The sequence below is a fragment of the Dendrobates tinctorius genome, unplaced genomic scaffold (genome assembly GCF_039654945.1).
Source record: "Dendrobates tinctorius isolate UK_male_01 unplaced genomic scaffold, ASM3965494v1 ptg000326l, whole genome shotgun sequence".
In the NCBI taxonomy this organism is placed as follows: Eukaryota; Metazoa; Chordata; class Amphibia; order Anura; family Dendrobatidae; genus Dendrobates; species Dendrobates tinctorius.
This window is the reverse complement of record NW_027361993.1, coordinates 13,854,874-13,880,737: the sequence shown is the minus strand read 5'-3', so window position 1 is coordinate 13,880,737 and position 25,864 is coordinate 13,854,874. Positions and strand designations below refer to the sequence as shown.

Here is a 25,864-nt window from a genome sequence, read left to right as displayed (position 1 = left end):
AGCAACCACCCAACAGTTACCAACTACATTTCCCATGCATCCCTCCATTAATGACACTGCTTGGGGATTCTGGGAGTTGTAGTTCTTCAGCTGGATTGCTACTCCCACATTCTGTAGCTTTTCAGCTGTTCTCTGATTCTATTCCCTGTGGATAGTAACATCTGGAAACTCCTGCAGCAGTCCACAGGTCTCCAGCTGTTCTTTATAACTACATTTCCCAGGAATCTCCTCCATTCATTTTTTCTGCCTGAGAATTCTGGGAGTTGTAGTGAAACATCTGGATAAAGTGTGTCAGTCACCTGAGGAGAATACAGATACTTACTCCTTCCTTTCCAGTTAGGGCGCTGCAGCCGCACAAACAGAACCACAGCTCGCTAAACACAGTCTAGACAATAAAGACATTTTTATACCGAATGCGTCAAAATGATTGACACACCAATCCACCAATCCAGGCAAGAAATAATCAGACCTGCACTACAGCCAGCCAATTAGAGATGTCGCCTGGTTGATTGACACACTTCTGAGCCAATCAGCGTACTGTTTATGGAGCCGGGAGAATAGACTTTTGCTTGGCAGTGGGCGGGGTTGGACAGCTGCTCTCCCACGAGGTGAGCGGTGCGGGCTGAACTGGAGGCGGCGGCGACACAACGGGGACTGCGGGGGAGACAGAGGCGAGCGGTGGCGGCCCCGGTGCTGCAGGAGGAGGCGGCTGCGGGGAACACAAGCTGCAGGTGCGCAGTGAGTCTGCCTCTCGCCTAGTCACCGACACCGCGCAGCTGTCAGTGCAATCTGGGGCGCTCACTCACTGACATACACAGGGACTTATTGTGTGTGCACCTTGTGTGTGGCGCGGGATATGTCACCTGCGTGTGTGTATATATATATATAGCTACTATAACAGCAGACCAAATGAGAGAGGATATATACTGTATATATACACGCACAGATATAGGGCAGCGGGCTATATATATATATATCTCACGCTCTACTATACATCACAAATAGCTACACACTATACTGTAGATCATTATATATACATTCTAATATGTCATTGCAATTATAGTTAGATTTATTCTCTAGAATATAGTTCATCGTATTTACTCATTTGCAAACTATAATACACATATATACATCATCATCCTATAGTATATTTATACACAGACACCTTAATATAGATCATATAGAATATCACATTTGTACACATACTATACTGTAAATCAGTGTATACATTATGTTATAATCTACATCATCCTTGTAAGGTATAGATATGCACTATAATATAGTTTATATAGGCACACTCTACTGTTGAGAGATATATATATATATATATATATATATATATATATATATATATATATATATACACTACATATGTTATGTGTGTATATACACACTTGCACATACCCTATAACATATATGCTATAATATACACACTGGAACACACAATTGCCCATGCACTATGAACCATATATACATACACCCTCCTCTGTTATAGGTACACACACTCCCTATAATATAGCCCATGTACCCAGGCACAGCACTATGACGTATCGCACCCTGTCCTCCGCAGTGGAAGCCTTGCTCTGCTTTGTATTTAATGTTGCAGTTTTGTATCCGTCCAATAATAAACATGCTGCTTTATACACTCCCCGCCCCCCTCCTATGTCTCCATAGCCCCCATCCGTGACCGAATCCACTTGCATTTCAGTATGTCATCTCCCCACAATAAGTCCACACAGTGTAGAATAAGGACCACTGGCGTAAAAAATGTGCCAGCGGCCCCCTCCCTCCCCTTCCTGTGCTGCGGCTATGCTGCTAGACTGAAAGCCTTTAGAGCAGCGCTCAACCACATTCTCTTGCAGATTTGTCCTAGATTTATAATTTTAACCCTTTTTAGCGTTATTTTTGCATTTCCTTGACTGCAGAATAAAGCCGCGTGTGTCCGTGCAGCTGTGGCGCTGGCATATTGTGCAGGACTGCATGCCACTGAGTGACAGTTGTGTTTATTGCAACACTTTGGGGATTTGCTGTGTCATCATTTGTCCCCCCACCCCTTCCTTTTTCCACCACCCAATTCTCCACCCTGCATTGCTGTGAACACTTGGGTCCAGCAGGCGCCATCCCCTACTTGTCAGTAGTGATTGGGTCGTGTGGTCCCTCTGCAGACCGGTCAATGTCATTGCCGCAGAAGTGAGTTAACGATCTCCTTGCCTTTTGCTGCTGTCATTTTCTCTGTATTGTGTCTGCAGTAGATTATTTGATCATTTACTTAATTTGTCGTTGAGAATGAAATGCAATCACTTAGCAGAGGGTGATATCCATGATTAGATGGGATTTCCGCCGTGGCACATTTTCTAGCCTGCAGGCTTTGGCACTGGTGCGTTGTCATACAGGCCAATTGGATGGACGGGTGCAGTATTGTGTGTGATGTATTGGTCTGGGTGGCAGGTGATGTGACACTTTGATGTTGCCGCTCGCTGACAGCAGCCTGCGTCTTCCTCATGCACTGACTTAATATGAAGTGTATTTTTGCGTGCTGCCTAAGTCGCTGGTTGGGTCTTAACTCCATGAACCATCTTTGACTCTAGATCTGGTGCCCGTCGTACTTGCGGAGCCTCCAGGACAGTTCCATATACGTGCACTGCAGTAAGAAAAGCTCGTATGGAGAATGGCATTAATGGGCATAAATCTGTATGAAAGCCTGTGCGTGGCGGAGCCGAACAATGTATACTGAACAGCTGGCTATCTATTAAAGGGGAATGCCGCAGTTACTTGGCATCTGACGTAACGTTACCAGGCTCCTGGAACTTACGGATTTTTATGACCCTTGCATCAATGTGTTAAGCCATGCACCCAATTCTGCTGCACTGCTAGTGGTCACATCCATATCTTGGGGTGTCCATCCTATAACTTTATCAGGGACAGTGTTAATTTTTGGAGTTGATAGATCTGCATTGAAATCAGTGAAGATGTTTGGTGTTGAGTGATGAACAAGTTCCAAAATGTCTTAAAGTAGGAGTCCAATCAGCATTTCCTTACGAGAGAGAAAATAGCTGGTATTGCAAGAGAACGGGTAAAGGGAGAAGCGTATAGAAGCGATCAGGATCCTTTCCTTCTCCTAGGAAGTGTACCATAACTGTTCAGCCTGTAATATTCTTGGGGCTTGTGAGGGTCCCTAAGGGGTACAGGCATCCTACGCAGAGCCTAGTGGACCACACATCATTCACTACCACTGGCGGACACAGACAGAATAGGGTCTCTGTGCAAGAACGATATATGGACCCTTTGCAGTCCAATAGCTCAGGATCATGCTAAATGCTTTGGAGGTGTAAGTGGGCCCCCTTACCTCTTGGACTCCTGTGTGGCTGCTCAGGTTGTACCCAATGATATACCGTATTCGCCCCTGATGAGAAATGACCCATGCTCCTTCTTGTATCATTCATTGTCGGTTATATGCAACAGGTTAAAGGGAAATGCTTAAAGCAGCAGGGGCAGCCATCATCATAACAGGGGTGCAAGAGGTAAGGGGGGCACTACCACCTCCAGAATAGGTGGCATTGTATCTTATGATGAGCGATTGGATTGTAAAGGGCCCATATATTGTTCTTGCACAGGGGCCCTTTTTTGCCTGCCTGCTGGTACCAAGTGAAATGGGGGCTCCGCTGATTATTAGGGGACACTTTTGGTGTTCGTTTTTTAGAATGTGCATGCAGGACTTTTTTTTTCCCCAATGTGTACTTCCATTCTTAATAAAAACAGAACTCAGATTGGCTTCCCTTATTTGTGCAGTGGATCGCCTGTTCCAATTGTATATAATTTGTGCAGTGGATCGCCTGTTCCAATTGTCTGTTCCTAAAATGGTATACACAAATGAAGATGTGAACAGAGCCTTACTCTGTGTAAGCATAGTCTGGATAGGTGTATGCATGGGGAAAGGAAAGATGACTGCAAGCTTATATGGCCGGTCCATTCCTCTGTTATTGAGAAATCAGCATTTGAATTAATATGTAAATGAGGCTGAAGAGCTATGGTAGATCCAAAGCTTCTGTCGCTCCAGCTCTATTCCCTGCCCAGCATTGCCTCCTCCTTATTGACTCCCGACTCCTTTGGATACAGTCACATAGCATAGAGGCTGTCAGTCAAGCTGCAGGAGGTGGCGAATAGAGCTGGAGTTACAGAGGCTTCAGATCTACCATAGTCCTTTAGCCCATAAAAATAGAATCTCTGATTTCTCAGCAATGGAGGAACAGACTGGACATGTACAGGTATTGCTGGGCTTGTCTTTGAAAGAGCTACATGCACATATAGTTTCGTGGACGAAATCCGGCAGAGTCTCTTCAAAGGAATCCCTAAATGACGTAATATTAGTGTCAGAACTGTGTAAATTAGTTGCTGAGATCCATTGGGATGGCACAGACCACAGACTGTTAACATTACATTTTGGGGGAACTTTAATGTCTTGATCAGTAGTTTGGACCGAAGTTAAGACAAGTTCACACATGAGTTTCTTTCTTCGCAAAAGCTGTTTATTTGAGTTTTTTTTACCCCAGTATTTGAAAGCCAAAACCAGGAGAGGGTGATAAATCCAGAAGTGGTGTCATGTTTCTATTATACTTTTCTTCTGATTGTTCCACTCCTGGTTTTGTCTGACAAATACTGACAGTGTGAACGTGCCCTAAAAATGTATGATTTTTCATCTGGTTTTGGTCCATAAATCCATTTTTAATGTTTTATCTGCTTTTTATTGTTGGACATTTCCTAAAGTTCTCTGAGCAACCACTTAGTAAAAATAGACGGTGCACCGATGCAGCTCGGATGGCATCAGTACGCAGTTTATTTATTTTCTTGAACCTTTCTGACTTTTCACGATTTGTAGACCAAACTTGGACTGTGAAAAGATAATCACAGCCATACGCTATAAAACGTCCAAGTGCTATCGGTTAAAAAAAATATAAACAATAAAAAAAAAGTTTTTTCTAGGAGTAATTCTGGTGTTGAGGGAATTGCTATTCAAAGTGGATGTTTTGCTGTTCCTCTGCACTTGGTAGTTTGCCCTCCGCCTGTTGCAGGGCATCAACATCCAGGGCTGGTGTCACTTTGTTGCAGCCAGTCAGTGGCTTCTGATTGACTGCAGCAGTCATGTGATTGCTCCTCCGGTTGTTGATGCCCCGAGGTGGCACCAGTGCAGTGTAATATAGGATTTTTATTCATTTATTCTCTGCTTCATTAGGTCACTGCTGTCTTACTTCATCAGTCTATCCCTCATGCTTTGCACTGCAGCTTTGCTTGTTCATATTGGATCGCTGGGTTGTAGCAGTAGCTGACATGGAATTGGTTTATTTGGATCATGACTGCAGGGATGGAATGATCATAAATTACATTGACCATAACCTATAAGGATGAGTTCACATGCTGCAGACTTGAATAATGTCATTTCTGCAAACTCCATTCACATGAATTATCCAGAAAATTCTACAACAAATCTACCATATTTCAATATATTTTAACCCCTGAATCGCATTCTTTACCACATAGGCTTGATTTGCAGAACAGTGTTTTGCGGTCTGAGTACAGACCATGATGTCCGGACCGGCAACAGGTCTGCACCTGAACTCAACCACCTCATATATGGTTAGGAAACCCATGGCTGGTGTGTGCATCGCACCCTGTCATCAGATTTATACATGAATACGGTTATTGATTCCTTTATCATCTTTAGGGATCTGGCAATTGAAATGGAGACAGCATAAAAAATGCATTTTTCTAGTAACTGCTTTGTTACCCCAATATAGTGCAATTCTTAATGGGCTGTATCTTCAATTGTATCTTACCCTCACCTCCGCCAGGTCTGTGGGACTAAACTGCAACACCAGACGTGGCCTGTTGATTAGAGTCTCTCTTATTTCAATTTGTTCCAAAATGTAATTAAAGAGAAGGTGTCAGCATGTTTTCCATGGGGGTAGTAGTGTCATGGCTGTATATAGGTGCATTTCCCCTTATAAAATTTACACTTTTTTTTGTTATTGCAGAGATCCCATGTGTCTGTCATGAGAAATCTAGACTAGAAGCTGTATGCAAATCAGACTGGAAGTGCACTGGAGGCGTGTCATTTGAACTGATTCTTCAGAGTGTACTGACACGCCCCCAAGGAACTTCTAGCCAGATTTGCATGTGACTTTTTCTCTAGATTTCTCATTACTGGCACATGGGATCTCTACTAAAAAAAAGTATCATTTTATAGGGGGGCAAATGTTTTTATAGCCATACTACTGCCATATAAAAATGTTCGGATAGGATCCCTTTAAGTAAGTTTTCATGGGAAAGATGGGTGACAACCAATGAAAACCTGTCAATTCTTTGTTAAAGGATATGCCATAAACTTGTAAGATGAATAATATGTCCCCTTTGCGGATATGCTGCTTAGCTTCTTCTGCATAAAGTTTCTATCAACTCTATAGACCGATGACTCCAGTATATTCTGAATGTTTTATTTTATGATTAAAAAGGTGTTCCAGTAAGAAGGATAGATACCAACTTTTAGATTAGTGGGTATCCAAATGATTAGTCCCTCCCACAAATTGCCAGATTTGGGGAAAGTGGTAGAGAATGTACAGTGCCACTCTATTCATTGTCTATGGGACTGTCAGAGGTGGTCAAGGGCTGTATACCTCTATCTGGTGATCGGTGGGGCTCTCAGCAGAGGACCCCACACCAATGTAGGAGTTAGGATCTATCCTATGGATAGGTGATACCTTCTTATTGGAATACTCATTTTAATAAAAAAAAATTTATATTATATTTTACAGGTGCATGTCACAAAATTAGAATATCATCGAAAAGTTAATTTGTTAAAGTTCTTCAATATAAAAAGTGAAACTCAAATATTAGAGTCATTACAAACAGAGTGATCTATTTCATGTGTGTATTTCTGTTTATAATTATGGCTTACAGCCAATGAAAACCCAAAAGTCATTAACTCAGTAAATTAAAAAACTTTATAACACCAGCTTGAAAAAATGATGCACTCAACTCAATACTTGGTTGGGCTCCTTTTGCATCAATGCGGCGTGGCATGGAGGCCATCAGCCTGTGGCACTGCTGAGGTGTTATGGAAGCCCAGGTTCCTTTGATAGCAGTCTTCAGCTTGTCTGCATTGTTGGGTCTGGTGTCTCTCATCTTCCTCTTGGCAATACCCCATAGATTCTCTATGGGGTTAAGGTCAGGTGAGTTTGCTGGCCAATCAAGCACAGTGATACTGTTGTTTTTACACCAGGTGTTGGTACTTTTGGCAGTGTGGACAGGTGCCAAGTCCTGCTGGAGAATGAAAATTTCCAACTCCAAAAAGCTTGTCGGCAGAGGATAGTGCACTGTGGACCTACACCAGCAGATGACATGGCTCCCGAAACCATCATCAACATTAACAGAAATAAACACTTGAAATGGATCACTCTGTTTGTAATGACTCTTTATGATATGAGTTTCACTTTTTGTATTGAAGAACTGAAATAAATTAGAATGTCATCAAAAAGTTAATTCTGTGAGATGCATCTGTGTGTATGTGTGTGTGTGTGTGTATATATATATTCTTCTTGTAACCTATATGGAGCCATACAGTGTACTCTGCAGAAACTATACAGTCATCAGTCTTCTCACCAATTTCCGGTTCATTGAAGTTTCTCCATCGACAGTCATTCTTATAACATAACCACAAGCACATTTGTCTGTAATGGAACCAGTTTAAAATGTCTGCAGGAAACCAGTCATACCTCGTCAGGGGAAATAATGTAAATTATATCTTATGTCATGCTAAATGAATAGCAGATGCAGCTTGTCAGCAATGTACTCTAGTTCTGCAGGTAAAAGCAGCACAATTGAATTTGTCTGGGTCTTAAAGGGAATCTGTCACCCCATTTTAGCCCTACCAACTGCCGGCACTGCCATCATGGGCTTATCTACATCATTCTATAATGCTGTAGATAAGCCTCCGATGTAACCTGAAAGATAAGAAAAACGAGTTATATTATACTCAACCCGGCGTTCGGTCCGGTCTGATGGGTGTCGCCATCCCGTCCGGCGCCTCCTATCTTCTAACGATGACGTCCTCCTCCTTGCTTCTCAATCACGCTCCTGCGCAGGCGTACTGATTTGCCCTGTTGAGGGCAGAGCAGAGTACTGCAGTGCGTAGGCGCCGGACCTCTCTGACCTTTCTCGGCGCCTGTGCACTGCAGTACTTTACTCTGCCCTCAACAGGGCAAATCAGTACGCCTGCGCAGGAACCGAGGGAGAAGCAAGGAGGAGGATGTCATCTCTAGAAGATGGGAGGCGCCGGACTGCGACACCCACTGCACCTGACTCCGTCCCCCGGTGAGTATAATCTAACGTGGTTTTTCTTATCTTTCAGGTTTCATCAGGGTTTATCTACAACATTATAGAATGTTGTAGATAAGCCCCTGATGGCGGTGGCCGCAGCTTAAAGGGCTAAAATGGGGAGACAGATTCCCTTTAAAGCCTCACTGGGATTACATTCTTAAGGGGGAAGTCCACCTAGAATAATTTTTAGACATATTGAAATTTTTGGTCACGACTGAAGGGTTTTATTGCTTTGCAACCTGTGTCTGTCCAGATTAGCGGAAACTTTGATTAGTTGTGGGCCATTTCTCCTCAGAGTTGTTTCTAGTAATCTTTTGGGGTACCAGCTCATAGACTTGTTCTGATGGTACGCTCTCTTGTGTCTGTGTGACGATTCACTATGTGAATTCAATGTTTCAGTTCTATATTCCCTGCTTTTCCAGAGTTCTAAATGCTCAGTCCGAGCTACTGCAATAGCATTTAATTTGGAAAAGGTGTGGGACCTCTCCTATGAGGGCTTTAACGGTGGCCATACTAGTTGTTGTTCAAGGTATTTTTCAAGATAATTTTTCTCTCTCATCCATTCAGTCGACTGTGACTCATGGAATCATAGAATGTTAGAGTTGGAAAGGACCTCCAGGGTTGTCCTGTAAAAAACGCCCTGCTCATTGCAGGATTCACTAAACCATCCCAGACAGATATCTGTCCAGCCTCTGTTTGAAGACTTCCATTGAAGGAGAACTCGCCACCTTTCTAGGCAGCTTGTTCCACTCATTGATCTCCCTCACTGTCAAAGTTTTTTGCTGCTGCATCTCCCTGTTGACTCATGTACAGTCTGTGATCAATTAATATACCCAAGTCTTTTTCACACGTGCTGTTGCTTAGTTCTGTTCCTCCCATTCTATAGATGTAATTTTTTTTCTTGCCCAGATGTAGAATTTTTCATTTCTCCCTGTTAAGTACCATTCTATTAGTCGCTGCCCATTGCTCAAGCTTATCTGGATCCTTATGAATTTTTTCTCTGTCTTCTCTACTGTTAGCTATCCCTCCTAGCTTTGCATCATCTGCAAATTTGATTAGTTTACCTTCAGTTCCCTTATCTAGATCATTTATAAACATGTTGAACAACAATGGGGCCAGGACAGAGCCTTGCAGTACCCCACTTGAAACACTCTTCCAACTGGATGTACAGCCGTTTATTACCACGCTTTTGAGTGCAATAACTGAGCCTGTTATGAATTCACTTAACCGTAGCCTTTTCAGTCCCACTCTTGGGCATTTTATCAATCATTGCTCGCCAGGCAGTTCTATCCCACGCTGCTTCTTTCAGTTTGTCGACCATTCCCATGTGTCGATCCAGCAGGTTCTTGGCCATCTTCTTTTGTCACTGACCAATCCAAGCACCGTCTTTCTCCAGCACCTGACTCCACATTATATGGCCAGAATAAGTTAATAATTGTTTGGTTATCTTTGCCTCCAGCTAAAATTTTGGCTTGACTTTGTCCAAGTCACCTCTGTTGGTGATCCTCACTGCCCATGGAATGGAATCCATAGATGTCTCCTCTAGCACCACGGTTCAAATGTATCAATTTTCTTCTGGTCAGCCATCTTGAGTGTCCAGGTCTTGCATCCTTATGTTGCTATTTGGAAGACAATTGCGGTGGCCAAATCTGCATTTAGTAGCAACTTAGGGTCATGTCTCTGCTCTTCCATATCTTGTTTATGCTGACCATTGCCTCCCGTCCAAGTGCTATGCATTGTTTCACCTCAAGTGTGCTGTCGCCATCGCAGCTGATCTTAGAGCCAAAGAATATGTTATCGTCGATCACTCTGATCGCCTCGTTGTCAACCTTGATACTGATGTTAGCCGTTTGCGCTGTTGTCATGATCTTTTTTTTTTTTTTTATTCTTGACGTTCCTCACTCTCTTCCCTAACCCGCAGATAAGCTTTTCCAAATCCTTCTTGTTCTCTGCAAGCAGAGCAGGGTTGTATCTTCTGATTATCATAGATTGTTGATGTTTTTACCACCGATAGCCACTCAAATATTTATTTCGTCCAAGCCCTCATTCCTCAAATATTTCTGCATGTAAGTTGAAGGTTACTTGTGACAGAATGCAGCTTTGTCGGGGTCTTTTACCAATCACGATCAGTCCATGACTACATATGCTGTTCTTACTGTGGCCTCTTGATTTTGGTAGTGTGATCTTATAAAACAGACAAGGTGCAGTGTTGTCCCCATTTCTTCCTGGCACTGTCATGATTTGTCATGTTCAGTACTGACAAAACCTTTGGAGTCTTCGATGAAAAGCTTGTACAGAATTAGAAAACAAGCTTATAAAAAAAAAAAAAAAAAAAAAAAAAAAAAAAACAAGTGCCACTCCTGCCCACACAACCCATGTACGGGTATGGTACTCTTTTTCTAATACTGGACAGCCACTTTATTTTGATTACAGGATTTGAGGTTTGTTTCCTTTTCCAATTTTTAAGATTAGGTCCCCCTTTGTAAGTTTTCTTGCTTATGAGCTTCTATATTTATCAAAGGGAACCAGTTATCACATTTTTACATATGGAAACCTTTGTTTGACTGTATAGGCACTTGCCCCCAATATGAGAAATCTGGAATAGAAGCCATATTCAAATAAGGCTGGAAGTGCCCTGGGGGTGTGTCAGTGCACTCAGACCGCCTCTACCAGGTGAATTGACACGCCCCTGGTGCACTTCCAGACCAATTTTAATATGGATTTAACACTACATTTCTCGATACTGCTGGTACATCAGATCTCTACATAAAAGCTAATAATTTTTATTGGGTGGTAAGGACGGCTATACATCCATACCACATATGTAAAAAAAAATGTGCCGACAGGTTCCCTTTAATTTCACAGTAAATTATACTGTTTTCTTATTTTCTTTGTATCTGTTCTATATGTTATGATTTTCAAGCTATCTATTTGTGCTCTTTGAATGGGACCTATTATTATTTACATTCAAGATAAAAATCTGTCCTGGTCACATTATGGCTCCATTGATGGATGCGTATTAATTCCAATGATCAAATAACTGTAGGAAGTGCACCGGTAGGATCACGTAATACTTTTTATTCGGTCCTTTTAACCAGGTTAATTAAGTGAACATTAGATTAAAGTTTAATAGACAACTTTCATTTAAAAAAAAAAAAAAAGAGATTACTAATGTCCATTGTGTTTTTAATTTAACTACATCTACTTGCTTTCTGGGATGGATCAGGACGTTAAACCAAAATATACTGCTGTGTTGTATCTCGTGGAAATGTCCGTTCCCGTCCCGGTACTGCGAGGAGGTTATGGATTGCTTCTTCCTATGGGTATTCACACATCGGGTCAAGTTGTGGTTTACTGCTGCATTTACAGCTGAATCGCATCATGGCTCCAGCACGTCATCACTGGCAGGTTGTAAGCGAAGATTGGTGGGGGACGGACCAGCAGTGAATCTTTATCTAAGCGGGGTGGTTCAAGGTTTGAAAAGGCGAGTAGTGGTCGCCTTTTGTGCTTTCATCTTTTTAAGTGCACATTTGTCTTCTAGAGTGAAAGTGATTTTTTTTTTTTTTTTTAATTTTTTCTTTTACTTCCCATATACTATGTGCTATAGCCCAATGGCTATAGTTGAGCATTATAGTACATAATTTATAGGCAGGGTAACCCCAAACATTGTGGATAGTCTAATTTCTTTCCTTTTTTGTTACAACTACATTTAGAAAACGTCCAACCACACATTTCAAACGTGAAGGACGGAGAAGCAGTAAAATGCAACCACTTACGAGACCATAACTATTTAATAAGCCTTTTCTTTATTAATGACTTGGCGTGTGCTTGTTCATGTGGGAATAAGGATGTCTCTGCAATCCTCTCCTGAAAGGATGATGCTTCCTCCGCTGCCTCCTGAATGCAGTTTTGTTTATTTCTCATACCTTGTATTGTAATGGAAGGCCTGAAGCATGTAGGTCGGGGAAGAGTAGAGAGAACTTTGTAAACTTTTATTGATGACTTTGGGCTTGATGTAGCCTGTTCTCAAAGACGGACAAAGGTCAGGAGCAAGTTTCTAACTCAAGGAAACCCAGTGGGCAATCAGTCTGTGCAGCATGAAGCAGGTGACTTTCAGAGTTGGGAATGTAGCTACCTGGCATCCAGTTACTTATAGCTTAAGCTTGCCCAGCCAAATAATACAGGAAAAAATCTGGTAGCGCCGCTCCACCTCCCTTTTTAGGTCTTTGTAAGGTGGCCAATTTAAGTTTAGGCCTAGTTTTCCCCCATATAAAAGACGTGATCTGGGAGTTGAGATTCACAAAGAAAGATTTGGGCACCATCACAGCACTGTGCTGAAGGGAGTAGCTAACCTTGGGAAGTAATATCATTTTAATCAAGTTAATGCGTCCGGCTACAGACAACGGAAGTTTGCTCCAGGATGCAAATTTAACTTTAGCTAGTTCCAGCAGTGGGTGGATATTAAGCTGTGAATCAAACGCACTATCACGGGATATGTGGACACACAGATATTTAAAATTAGATACAATAGGCAGTGAGGAGAGAGCCTCTTGCTGTGGCATTGGGGCATGAGAATGGGGTAACAGAGCCGACTTCTCCCAATTTATATATAAGCCTGAATATTTGCTGAATCTGTCTATAAGGGCTATTACTTGCGGCAAAGTTTCTTCCGCTTCATCCATGAATACCACCATATCATCAGCATATAGACCCATAGTGTCCACCCGACCCGCCACATCAGTTCCCTTAGTACCAGGGGAAGACCTTATATGTATTGCCAGTGCCTCAATTGCAAGAGCGAAGAGGGCGGGGGAGAGAGGGCACCCTTGACGAGTCCCCCTATGTAATGGAAAAGACTCAGATATAGAGTTATTTATTATGTTACGGGCTTTGGGTTTCATATATAGTATTTTGATCCATTTTATAAATTTATCACCAAAGCCATATCTTTGCAAGCACGCAGAGAGAAAATGCCACTCGAGAGTCAAAAGCCTTGGTGGCATCTGACGCCAATGCCCATTTGTTGGGTATTACGGAGCTATATTGGACTATTGACTGAACCTGTCTGATATTAATGGAAGTGCTCTTACCAGGCATGAAACCCATTTGATCAGGATGTACAAGGTTCAATATAATTGAGTTCAGCCTGGTAGCGTGAATCTTAGTAAAAATTTTATAGTCCACATTCCCTAATGAAATAGGACAGTAAGATCCACATTCCAAGGGGTCCTTTCCCTCCTTCCTAAGCATTATGATATTAGCCTTATAAAAAGAATTAGGCATAGACCTCCCTTCCCAAATTCCCTGAAATACCTTCACCAGAAGTGGTATCAGTATATCCCGGTATTTCCTAAACAATTCAATGGGGAACCCATCTGGTCCAGGGGCCTTCCCAGAAGCCATGTCCGTTATAGCATTTTCTATCTCTTCCGCGGTGAATGCAGCATCCATAAGGGCTCGCTGTTCAGGATCTAATGTAGGGAATGTCATATCTGATAAATAGTCCAGGCATCCCAAATTATCAAAGTCACTTTTAGATTCATATAGTGACCTGTAATAGTCGTAAAAACAACCTAGTATCTCCTCGGTCGAAGACACCAGTAAACCATCCGCCTTACAAATCTGCAGTATTGTATTGGAGGTATTGTGTTGGCGCTCCAAATAGGCCAAAAACTTACTTGCCTGGCTTCCCAGTTCAAAATAAGATTGACAGGTGAAGAATAGTTTACGCTTAGATTTAGTGTCTATGTGCTGGGCGTACAACCTCTGGGCAGCCAACCACTCAATCCTATTGCCACTAGTTAGGTTAGATATATTTGTAGCCTCTGAGTCTTTCAATCGTCGCTCCATTTCCTCATCCTCCCTTGAGGTTACCCGTTTAATATAAGAGATCGTGGAGGACAGGCAACCCCTCAAGTATGCCTTAAGGGCATCCCGAAATTTAATGTCTTGAGATTGAGGATGAGACTCGATGAAACAATGCAATTGATCGATCGTTCTATCGGGGGACACTATTAACTTCAACCAGAAAGGATTCAACTTCCAAACTATCCTGTTGCTTAATTGTCCATATTTAAGTTTAAGGATGACCGGGCTATGATCCGAGATCCCCCTAGTGCCATGCTCTATGTTATCCACCCACATCGCCAGACCGCTGGAACCAAATATGTAATCTATGCGCGACAGAGAGCGTTTAGTGGACGAATGACAGGTATATTCTCTTAACTCAGGGTGACGCATCCTCCACAAATCCAACCACCTGCCCTCCCCCATAAAGAGTGACAGCGAAGTTGTAGTCAGCAAAGAGACCCCCCCCCCCCCCCCCCCAGTCATTCCATCATCCAGTCTCAATCTATCAAGGCAGTTGTTCATAACCATATTGAAATCTCCCATACAAATAACATCCGCATCTGGATAATCCAGGGCAAAACTCATTGCCCTCTGAAGAAGGGACATACTAGCGGGGGGAGGGGGGGTTTATGGACACATAGGATTACATATTCCCTGGCATTTATCAGTGCATGCACAAAAACAAAGCGACCTTCAGGATCCCTCCGAGTCTCCCTGGTTTCCCATCTAACGTCTCTGTGTACCAACAATTAAACCCCTCTCGTGTAGCTGGTATGGAATGCGTGTACAGACCATTGTACCTGTTAGGCGTCGGATTTCTGTCGCTGCACAGCGAGAATCCCGAGCCTTACTTCCAGCGGTCTCCCATTCCTCTCCAGCCGCAGAGGAGGTTGCTCAGCAAACTCGTCGGTCCAGGCGCTCTGCCCAGACCAGCTCCGTGGGTTTGCTTGCTGCTGCCACCTCTGGCGCAGCTATGACAATGCATGCTGCTCAGCAGCGAGATTCTCCAGGGCCTAAGTCCCCATGTTGGGCCACTGAGCATGCCCGTGGAGTGATCTCCCATTGGAGATCGAAGGTCACGTTCTCAGGTCCTGCTCCTGTTCGGATTGGCCCATCCGAGAAGCCAGGAGGGTCCCGGACGCTCGCGGCTATAAAAGGTTCGCATGGCCGCTCGGCCATGCGCTAGGATAAGGCTGTATTTACAGACTATGTGGAGTGAGTGATGTATGCACGCATGAATGTCTCTGGTGAATGACTCATTAAGAAACCCCTACCCTTGGTACGCATGTGTTGTGCAGCCTAGCTTGCTAGCGCCCAGGCTTAGGCGTAGGTAGGACAGAGGTTGAGTCAGGCATCAGTCCTCACCAGGGACTCGACACGCCTCAGTGCATGTGCTCCATAGCCAGCGTCTATAGCGGCGTTCTTGGCAGCGACACCACGCTTTCAGTGGGCCTAGAAGGACTCTAACCCCGTGTCCTTGGGGTAGAGTTCTGTGGCCGTACACTGTGCGCTCTTTTGGCCGGGCTCTGTGAGCTTAACAGGCTCCGGCATCTACGTTCAGCGGTTGTGCGGCTCTGTGCATTAAAAGAGTTCGCCCCTGTTCACATTGGGTGACGTAACCCACTTGTGACTGGTTTCACACCGCTTAATTTTTCCGCCATTACTTAGTAGCAGTGTACCACCTCTGCACGGTGGACCCCGGGCTGCGAACGCACCTACTATTATTTTATAATTTGGTGCGTTCCGCCAGCCCTAACATTATCCTAGCGCGAGGGTCTGACTAATAATGGCGGACGAACAACGACTACATAGATACATCCAGCAGCTGGAGGATAGGTTGGCAGCGCTAGAGCGTTCCACCTCCGCCGCGGATGTTACTTCGGTCGCTGTTCAAGCAGCTACAGAGGCTGTCGCCCGTGTCTCCACGGCTAGTCCTGCCCCGACCTTGTCTCGCCTCCCGCTGTCCGAAAAGTTTGCAGGTGATAGTGCTGCATGCAGGGGTTTCGTGAGTCGGTGCTCCATTCACCTGGAGTAGCTGGCCACACGATTTCCCTCTGAGCGGGCCAAGGTGGGATTTATCTCCCTTCTGTCGGGCAGGGCCTTGGAGTTGGCCACCCCGCTGTGGGAGCGTGGGGATCCCTTGGTACAGAGTGCCACCCATTTTCTGGTCACTTTGAAGCAGGTGTTCCTGGGGCCTCAGGTCACGCACGACACCGCACTGCAGTTGCTGGCCCTAACCCAGGGTTCGTCTCTGGTCAGTCAGTATGCCATCCTCTTCAGAACTCTGGCCTCAGAGCTTGAGTGGCCGGATAAGGTTCTCCTACCCATTTCCTGGAGAGGCCTGGCTGATCATGTCAAAGACGCCCTGGCCACCAGGGAGGTGCCCACCACCTTGGAGGAGCTCATTATGGTCTCCACCCGGATTAATATTCGCTTCACTGAGCGAGGGCTGGAGCGCTCCAAGTCCCGCCAACAATATAGATTGGCTCCAAACTTTGTTAGGCCACTGTAACCCCTCAGTCAGCCGCCTGAGCCTCCAGAGGCCATGGAGGTGTCTCGCACGGGGCCCAGGGCCCAGTCCGCGCGGGTACCTTCAGTTTGCTTCCGTTGTCGGCAGACTGGGCACCTAGCTAACCAGTGCCCACAGCGCCCGGGAAACGCTCCCGTCTAGTGGTGATCGGAGGGGGCCTACTAGACACAGCGACTTTCTCCTCCAAGCTCCTGGTTAAAGTGGCATTAGAATTTAATTCTTCCACTCTGGTGGAGGTTTGTGTGGACTCTGGAGCGGAGGGCAATTTCATGTCATCTGCCTTCGCCCTACAACACTCAATCCCCCTGGTCCTGCTACCTCAGCCAGTCACTATCAGAGTGGTGAAATGGTGCGACACTTCCATCCCAAATCACCCACCAGACGGCTCCACTGAGAGTCTCACTGTCTCCTTCCCATCAGGAGATACTGTCTCTTCTGGTCATGCCCGAAGGTATCAACCAGGTCCTCCTAGGAGTTCCCTGGTTACGAGCTCACTCTCCTCACATAGAGTGGTCCTCGGGAAAAATCCTCGGTTGGAGCAAGTCCTGCGAGGGTAGGTATTTGAGGGACTGCGTACAGGTCGCTACCTCTGAGGTTCCTGCAGATCTCTCCTCGCTTCCCAAGCCTTACCAGCAGTATGCAGACGTTTTCTCCAAGAAGGCAGCGGAGACCCTTCTGCCGCACCGCCCTTACGACTGTCCTATTGACCTCTTGCCCGGTGCTGAGCCTCCCTGGGGTCGAGTCTACCCCCTATCTCTCCCAGAAACAGAAGCCATGTCTCAGTATATCAGGGAGAATCTGGCAAGAGGATTCCTTAGGAAGTCGGTGTCTCCGGCGGGAGCGGGATTCTTCTTTGTCCAAAAGAAGAATGGAGAATTACGTCCGTGCATCGATTACAGGGGTCTTAACGCCATAACCGTTAAGAACAAGTATCCTCTACCCCTGATATCGGAACTGTTCGATAGGCTACGGGGAACGAGAGTGTTTACTAAGCTTGATCTGCGAGGAGCCTATAACCTGATTTGCATCCGTGAGGGGGACGAATGGAAGACGGCATTTAACACCAGAGATGGGCACTATGAATACCTGGTGATGCCCTTCGGGCTATGTAATGCGCCAGCCGTCTTCTAAGACTTTGTGAACGATATCTTCCGGGATATGCTTACCACCTCCGTAGTAGTGTATCTGGACGATATTCTCATTTACTCTCCAGATATTGACTCCCACCGGAGAGATGTTCGCAAAGTTTTCGATCTCCTGCGGGCAAACTCCCTTTACGCCAAGTTGGAGAAATGTGTGTTTGAGCAAGAGTCCTTGCTTTACCTGGGCTATATCATCTCAGCCCAGGGGTTGGCCAAGGATCCTGCCAAACTACAGGCGGTGATGGATTGGCAGGAGCCCCATTCTCTCAAAGCGGTGCAGCGCTTTATGGGGTTCATAAATGATAAATTACTATCACCAATTCATCCCCCATTTCTCAACTTTGGTAGCGCCATTGGTAGCCCTCACCAAGAAGGGTGCAAACCCCAAACTGTGGTCGGAAACTGTCTCCAAGGCCTTCGCCGCTATTAAATCCCACTTCGCTAGCGCTCCCATTCTACATCGCCCCGATGTAGATAAGCCCTTCATTCTGGAGGTGGATGCCTCTTCCGTCGGTGCTGGAGCGGTCCTGTTCCAGAAGGCCTCGCAGGGTCGGAAGCACCCATGCTTCTTCTCTAAGACCTTCACACCGGCGGACAGGAATTATTCCATCGGCGACAGGGAGTTGCTAGCAATGAATCTGGCCTTCTCAGAGTGGAGACACCTCCTGGAGGGGGCTCGCCATCTTTTCCAGGTGTTCACAGACCAAATTTTTTTGGTCAATCTACAGACTGCCCATCTGCTGAATTCTCACCAGGCCAGATTGTCCTTGTTCGTCTCCCGATTCCATTTCACCCTGCATTTTCTCTCCGGGTAGAAGGACGTTCGGGACGACGCTCTTTCTCGCTCCGTGGTGTCATCAGAGGAGGAGGAGCCTCGGCTGATAGTTCCATCGGAGAGTCTGAGGACTGTGGCTCCAGTTGCTCTCGAGTCGGTACCTCCGGGCAAGACTTTTGTCCCTGCCCATCTGTGACTGGAGGTCCTCTCTTGGGCTCATTCGTCCAGGGTGGGGGGACATTTTGGGACCAAACGAACCTCTGATCTCCTGGCGAGGACGTACTGGTGGCCGCATATGGCTCGTGACGTCAGGGACTATATTCAGGCGTGCGTCTCTTGCGCCCAGAATTGGTTCTCTCGGCAGCGGCCCGCTGGGTTACTCTATCCCCTGCCGGTTGCGGACAGGCCCTGGGAGATGGTCGGTATGGACTTTGTGGTGGGTCTGCCCAAGTCCAGTGGCAGCACTGTCATTTGGGTGGTCACTGATCATTTCTCCAAGATGGTACCTCTGGTACCACTCTCTCGGCTACCTTCGGCAAGGGGCCTGGCAGCGTTGTTTATTAAACATGTTTTCCGCTTACACGGCATGCCGGATAAGATTGTCAGCGACCGGGGTCCTCAGTTTGCATCTTGGTTCTGGAGAGAGCTCTGTTCTCTGCTCAGCATTGAGCTAAATCTCTCCTCGGCCTATCATCCCGAGACGAATGGGTTGGTTGAGAGAGCCAACCAGACCCTGGTGACATACCTGCGACATTTTGTCTCGGCCAGGCAGGATGATTGGGCATCTTTGCTGCCATGGGCGGAGTTCGCCTTGAACAACGCTGTGGCCGACTCCACCGGTCAGACCCCATTCCTCCTAAATTACGGTCAGCATCCGCGCGTCCCCGTGCCCGTGTCATCCACCGACTCTAGGGTGGCAGACTGGGCGGTGGAGGCACGTGACATTTGGGATCGCACGCAGGATGCTATCCAGGCCTCCAAGGAGAGAATGAGGTCCTCTGCTGATACTCGCCGGTGCCCTGCTCTGACCTTCACCCCTGGCGAAATAGTGTGGCTCTCCGCTCAAAACATCAGGCTGCGGGCGGAATCCGCTAAGTTCGCACCACGCTATATTGGCCCTTTCATGGTCCTTGAGCAGATTAACCCTGTGGTCTACAGTCTGGCCCTTCCACCACACTTGGCTATCTCGGACACGTTTCATGTGTCTCTCCTTAAGCCGGTTCATATGTCCCAGTTTTCTGAGCCGTCTGTCAAGTTTGAGGTCAATGCCATCGTGGGATGCAAGGTGATGTGGGTCAAAAAGTTTTACTTGGTGGATTGGAAGGGTCATGGTCCTGAGGCTCGGACCTGGGAGACGGTGGAGACCATCCACGCTCCTCTTGTCATTGCGGAGTTTGTTTGTTAATGTTAGGCGTCGGATTTCTGTCTCTGCACAGCGAGAATCCCGAGCCTTACTTCCAGCGGTCTCCCATTCCTCTCCAGCCGCAGAGGAGGTTGCTCAGCAAACTCGTCGGTCCATGCACTCTGTCCAGACCAGCTCCGTGGTTTTGCTTGCTGCTGCCACCTCTGGCGAGCTATGACAATACATGCTGCTCAGCAGCGAGATTCTCCAGGGACTAAGTCCCCATGTCGGGCCACTGAGCATGCCCGTGGAGTGATCTCCCTCTGGAGATCGAAGGTCACGTGCCCAGGTCCTGCTCCTGTTCGGATTGGCCCATCCGAGAAGCCAGAAGGGTCCCGGACGCTCGTGGCTATAAAAGGTTCGCATGGCCGCTCGGCCATGCGCTAGGATAAGACTGTATTTACGGACTATGTGGAGTGAGTGATGTATGCACACATGAATGTCTCTGGTGAATGACTCATTAAGAAACCCCAACCCTTGGCACGCTTAGCCTGCTAGCGCCCAGGCTTAGGCGTAGGTAGGACAGAGGTTGAGTCAGGCATCAGTCCTCACCAGGGACTCGGCACGCCTCAGTGAACGTGCTCCATAGCGGCGTTCGCGGCAGCGATGCCACACGTTCAGTGGGCCTAGAAGGACTCTAACCCCGTGTCCTTTGGGTAGAGTTCTGTGGCCGTATACTGTGCGCTCTTTTGGCCAGGCTCTGTGAGCTTAACAGGCTCCGGCATCTATGTTCAGCGGTTGTGTGGCTCTGTGCATTAACAGAGTTCGCCCCTGTTCACATTGTGTTACGTAACCCACGTGTGACTAGTTTCACATCGCTTAATTCTTCCGCCATTACTTAGCAGCAGTGTACCACCACTGCACAGTGGACCCCGGGTTGCGAAGGTACCTACTATTATTTTATAATTTGGTGTGTTCTGCCAGCCCTAACAGTACCCAAGGCTTCTGCACACACCGAACTGTATCCCTGGTCAGATGCGTCTCCACCAAGGCCACAATGTGAGGGTGATAATGTCGGACCTGCAAGAAAACCTTAATCTTTTTCTGGGGAGTTTTTATACCCCTCACATTCCATGTCATACATATCAACTCAGACTCCAAATTTTACTCCGCTGAATATGGGACACATCATTACCCAGGTAAAATTTAGAGACAATGAAAATTGTCGTTGGCTGCGAATCTTACCTAAAAAACAATATAAAACCACAACAAAGAAAAAAACAAAGTAAATAAACAACAACCAATGTGGGAGCAGAGTCCTGTACTCCCGTCATGAAGCAAACAAGGGGATACCACACAGTGTCCGGTATTGTTGGTAATTGGACGCATGCGGATAAAGCTACAATCAGACCATTGATGCAAAGGTATTGATTAGCAATATATGCACTAGTATTCCTTTGCAGCAGACCCTTTGTGGGACCGTAGCCACTCAGTCGCCTCCACCGGATCCGTGAAAAACAGGGTGGAACCCTACATAACATTCCTCGCCCGGAGGCTCTTTTTGACCTCCATAAACTGTGCCCGTTGTTTCTGAAGTTCCATGGAGAAGTCTGGGAAAATCGAGATTGTGGCGTTGTTGAACGTGATGGGGCTTTTCTGCCGTGCCAAATGCAGAGTCATATCCCTGTCCCTGCAGTAAAGGAGACGTGCCAAAAAAGGTCTAGGTGGGGCTCCAGGAGGAAGAGGCCTAGTGGGGACTCTGTGGGCCCGCTCCACCGCAAATGTTGGGGAGAATTCGTCTCCCAAAGTAGTTTTGAGCCAATCTTCCAGAAATTGCTCCGGGTGTTGACCCTCCGAACGTTCCGGGAGCCCAATAATTCTGATATTATTCCGACGCATTCTGTTCTCCAGGTCGTCTGCTTTTTGCCTCCATGCATTCATAGAGCCTGCCACTTTCGTTAACTTGGCTTCCATAGGTGTGATGGTATCTTCAACCTAGGACACCCGTGTCTCCACCTCCGTAATGCGGCCCCTCATGGCTTGCATATCTTGTCGGAGGCATCCCACCTCAGTGTGCACGTCCTCAATCTTCCCAGTCAGAGATGTCCTTGTTAAGGAGATGGCCTGCATCAGTTGTTCAGACGCCTGTTTAAGGGTTAACTCCTCTTGCTCACTCTCCTCCAGAAGGGCTGCTTTTACAGTGAGCCTGTGAGGGGTTGTTTTTTAGGGGTCTTGAGACGTCGGAATGATCTATTCTAGCATATTCTTTCAGTCTATCAGCTGCTCCTGACCCCTTAGAGCGGCTCATTTTAACAGCAATATGGCACAGCTGGTTATTAAGAACAGTACACTGGAGACCTCTATTATAGGCGCAGCAGGGCTATCATACAGTGGCAGCAGAGCCCCAAAGGTGTCACAGATCTGTAAGGCCACGCAGGGAAACAATGTCCGGCTCCAAGCCGCAAACAAGGGCCCTTATAACCCGGGGCGGGGGGGAGACCACAGCGCCCCACAAGACAGCATCCAGTAAGGGACTCAGGCCCTTAAAGTAATAGCACAGCAGGCTAGGTGACATAGCGAAAAGTAGGAACGCGGGGCCCAGTCTTTCAGGGCACTCACCGCTTGTCCTCCACAGTCCTTGAAGGATATGCGCTCACCCGTCCGTCAGCACTGCAGCAATGGGGACCAGCACCGCGTCTCACAGGCAGTGCGTGTGCTTCAATGATGGCCGCCCCAGCTTTCAACTGCCACCAGCACACAGGAGCCCATCAGCGCTCTGCCACGGGGGGCCAGGAGTGCCCGGAATCCAGGGGGTCCATAGAGAGGCAAAGCGTGGTGGTGAGGGTCCACTGACCGGATGATATCAGCATTTCAGGAACTCCCTCTCAGCGCGTCCGTCCGCAGCCGCTACATAGCCACGCCTCCTCGGTCAGGAGCAAGTTTGACAATGTGTCCAACTAGCATTCACATTTTGGGGGGTTTATTTGCATGTACTTATTGACTGACCAATGTATAGGACATTCATGCGAATATTCAGGTTAGCCCACCTAGGTGAATGCATGCTGTCAAATGTACCGTAAATGCTGCCGGGCTTTCGGTGAGAATCTGGGAGACCAGTGGGTCTCCCCTTTTTTTCCAGTAGTAGTCCGACCTCTGTGGGAAATTGGTAAGTATGGTATATGATTCTTTCTGCTTTTCGCTATATGGTCAGGGTGCAGACCTCCAATTTCCAGACCAGCCGCAGGTCTCATAGGCCCATAGTGTTACTGAGTTCGAGTCACGAAAATCCCAGCTGACCCAGAAATCACAGACCTACTGCAGTGTATGGACTGATGGCGTTAGAGATGAGTAAGTCAATTTGCAGGTCCCTGGTCTAGCCACCATGTCGGTGGTCTACTGGAGAAGAGCCCTATGAACCACCCCCTACCTCCTGACATCACTTCACCTCTTCTGATTTGTAGGCCCGAAGCAACATCCTGCGAGCATCTCGCCACAACGATGACGACCAGCCTACAAAATGGGTGAGGTGCACGGAATACCAGCAGTTAGGACTCTTAGGAGGCACTCAACAGGGCCCTAGCCAAGCGGCCTTGGACTACTGATGTGGCCTCTGACTGGGGCCCTGACAGTCGATCTGCTCATCCCTAGTCCTAGTTTATTCAGGATGTAAACTGTCTCCATCCACCTATAACTTGATTGACAAACTCTGATTTTTCTCATCCTGGCCTTCTCCTGAAATCTTGCACATGTTCAGTAGAAACAGAAGTCTGCTTAGAACTACAGTAAGGTTGGTGGAACATGGACCGTTCTCGCATTGGATGACCCAGCAAAGGTGACATTACAATGGCCTCTTTGTAATTTGCAGTAGGGGTCAGTCTCCCGGCTGAAAGACCCCCAGTGATCAATAAGTCCTAGAATATCCTGATAACTAGGGTGGCTGTGAAGTGAAGTGGGATTCATCATGACTTTCAGATTTTATTTTAATTTTTTTTTCTAGATTTTGGAAAGAGGAGAGAGACCCTCAAAGGTTAGATTGTTAGGTGTTTTTACAGGAAGCTAAAATTCCACACAAATTAACCATTAACCCCTTCACGACCAATGACGCCACATGGGCGTCATGAAACCTGGTTAAAATCTGACCAGTGACGCCTATGTGGCGTCATGACTTCAAAGCCCCCCTGCGGGTCGGGTGACCGTGGTCACTGAAAGGTCACCCGACCAGCAGATACACGGGGCTTTGTAATTCACCACAGGGGGCGTGGCTTCGCCCCCACGTGGCTACGATCGCTCTGATTGGCTGTTAAAAGTGAAACAGCCAATCAGAGCGATAGTAATATTTCATCAATGAAAATTGATGAAATATTACAATCCAGCCATGTCCGACGCTGCTGTAGCATCGGACATGGCTGGAGACACCGATTCCACCCCCCCACCGGCGATCGCCCCCCCGCAACTGAATGACAGCGGCGATCTGCCGCCGCTGTCATCATCTGCCCCCCTCCCATTCCCTCTGCTCCCCGCCAGCCTCCGATTCCCCCCCCCCTCACCCCCCCGGTACCTCCTGAGTCCCCCCGTCCCTCCTGGTGTCCCTCGGGTCCGGATGATGGGCGCCGCCATCTTTGAAAATGGCGGGCGCATGCGCAGTGCGCCCGCCTGAATCTGCCGGCTGCAGATTCCATTCTTTCATTTTGATCACTCTCACAGTGATCAAAATGAAAGAAAAAGTAAATAAACCCCTCGATTATGACCCCCATAGGTAGGCAGAACTAATAAAATAAAGAAAATATTTTTATTTTTCCATTAGGGTTAGGGTTGAAAAGAGGGTTAGGGTTGAAAAGAGGGTTAGGGTTGAAAAGAGGGTTAGGGTTGAAAAGAGGGTTAGGGTTGGAATGAGGGTTAGGGTTGGAATGAGGGTTAGGGTTGGAATGAGGGTTAGGGTTGGAATGAGGGTTAGGGTTGGAATGAGGGTTAGGGTTGGAATGAGGGTTAGGGTTGGAATGAGGGTTAGGGTTGGAATGAGGGTTAGGGTTGGAATGAGGGTTAGGGTTGGAATGAGGGTTAGGGTTGGAATGAGGGTTAGGGTTGGAATGAGGGTTAGGGTTGGAATGAGGGTTAGGGTTGGAATGAGGGTTAGGGTTGGAATGAGGGTTAGGCTTGTGGTTAGGGTTAGGCTTGTGGTTAGGGTTATGGTTAGGGTTCGGGGTCTGTTGGGGTTAGGGTTATGGTTAGGGTTGGAATTAGGGTTAGGGATGTGGTTAGGGGTGTGTTGGGGTTAGGGCTGGAGTTAGAATTGAAGGGTTTCCACTGTTTAGGCGCATCAGGGGGTCACCAAACGCGACATGGTGAAACCATTGATTCCTGCCAATTTTGCGTTCAAAAAGTTAAACGGTGCTTCCTCCCTTCCAAGCACTGATGTGTGCCCAAACAGTGGTTTACCCCAACATATGGGGTATCAGCGTACTCAGGAAAAATTGCACAACAACTTTGGGGTTCTAATTTCTCCTGGTACCCTTGGGAAAATAAAAAATTGGGGGCTAAAAAAATATTTTTGTGGAAAAAAATTTTTTTTTAATTTTCACGTCTCTGCATTATAAACTTCTGTGAAGCACTTGGGGGTCCAAAGTGCTCACCAGGCATCTAGATAAGTTACTTGGGAGGTCTAGTTTCCAAAATGGGGTCACTTGTGGGGGTTTCTATTGTTTAGGCACATCAGGGGCTCTGCAAACGTAATGACGACCGCAGACCATTCCATCAAAGTCTGCATTTCAAAACGCCACTACTTCCATTCCGAGCCCTTACGTGTGCCCAAACAATAGTTCCCCCCCATATATGGGGCACCAGCGTACTCAGGACAA

The 25,864-nt window shown here is 46.8% G+C and overlaps 1 protein-coding gene across 10 annotated transcripts in view; it reads left to right on the top strand.

Moving 5' to 3' along the window:
• The first annotated feature begins 534 nt into the window (after positions 1–534).
• Positions 535–25,864, top strand: part of KCNAB2 (potassium voltage-gated channel subfamily A regulatory beta subunit 2) — a 356,959-nt gene continuing 331,629 nt past the window's right edge. For 6 of the 10 annotated variants that reach the window (XM_073561788.1, XM_073561783.1, XM_073561785.1 and 3 more), the window contains exon 1: positions 594–731. The gene's annotated coding sequence lies outside the window, so the exon portion shown is untranslated. Of the gene's footprint in view, positions 739–1,893; positions 2,191–25,864 lie in introns of those variants that run through there. The other 4 variants (XM_073561784.1, XM_073561780.1, XM_073561778.1 and 1 more) reach the window with 3 other exon arrangements.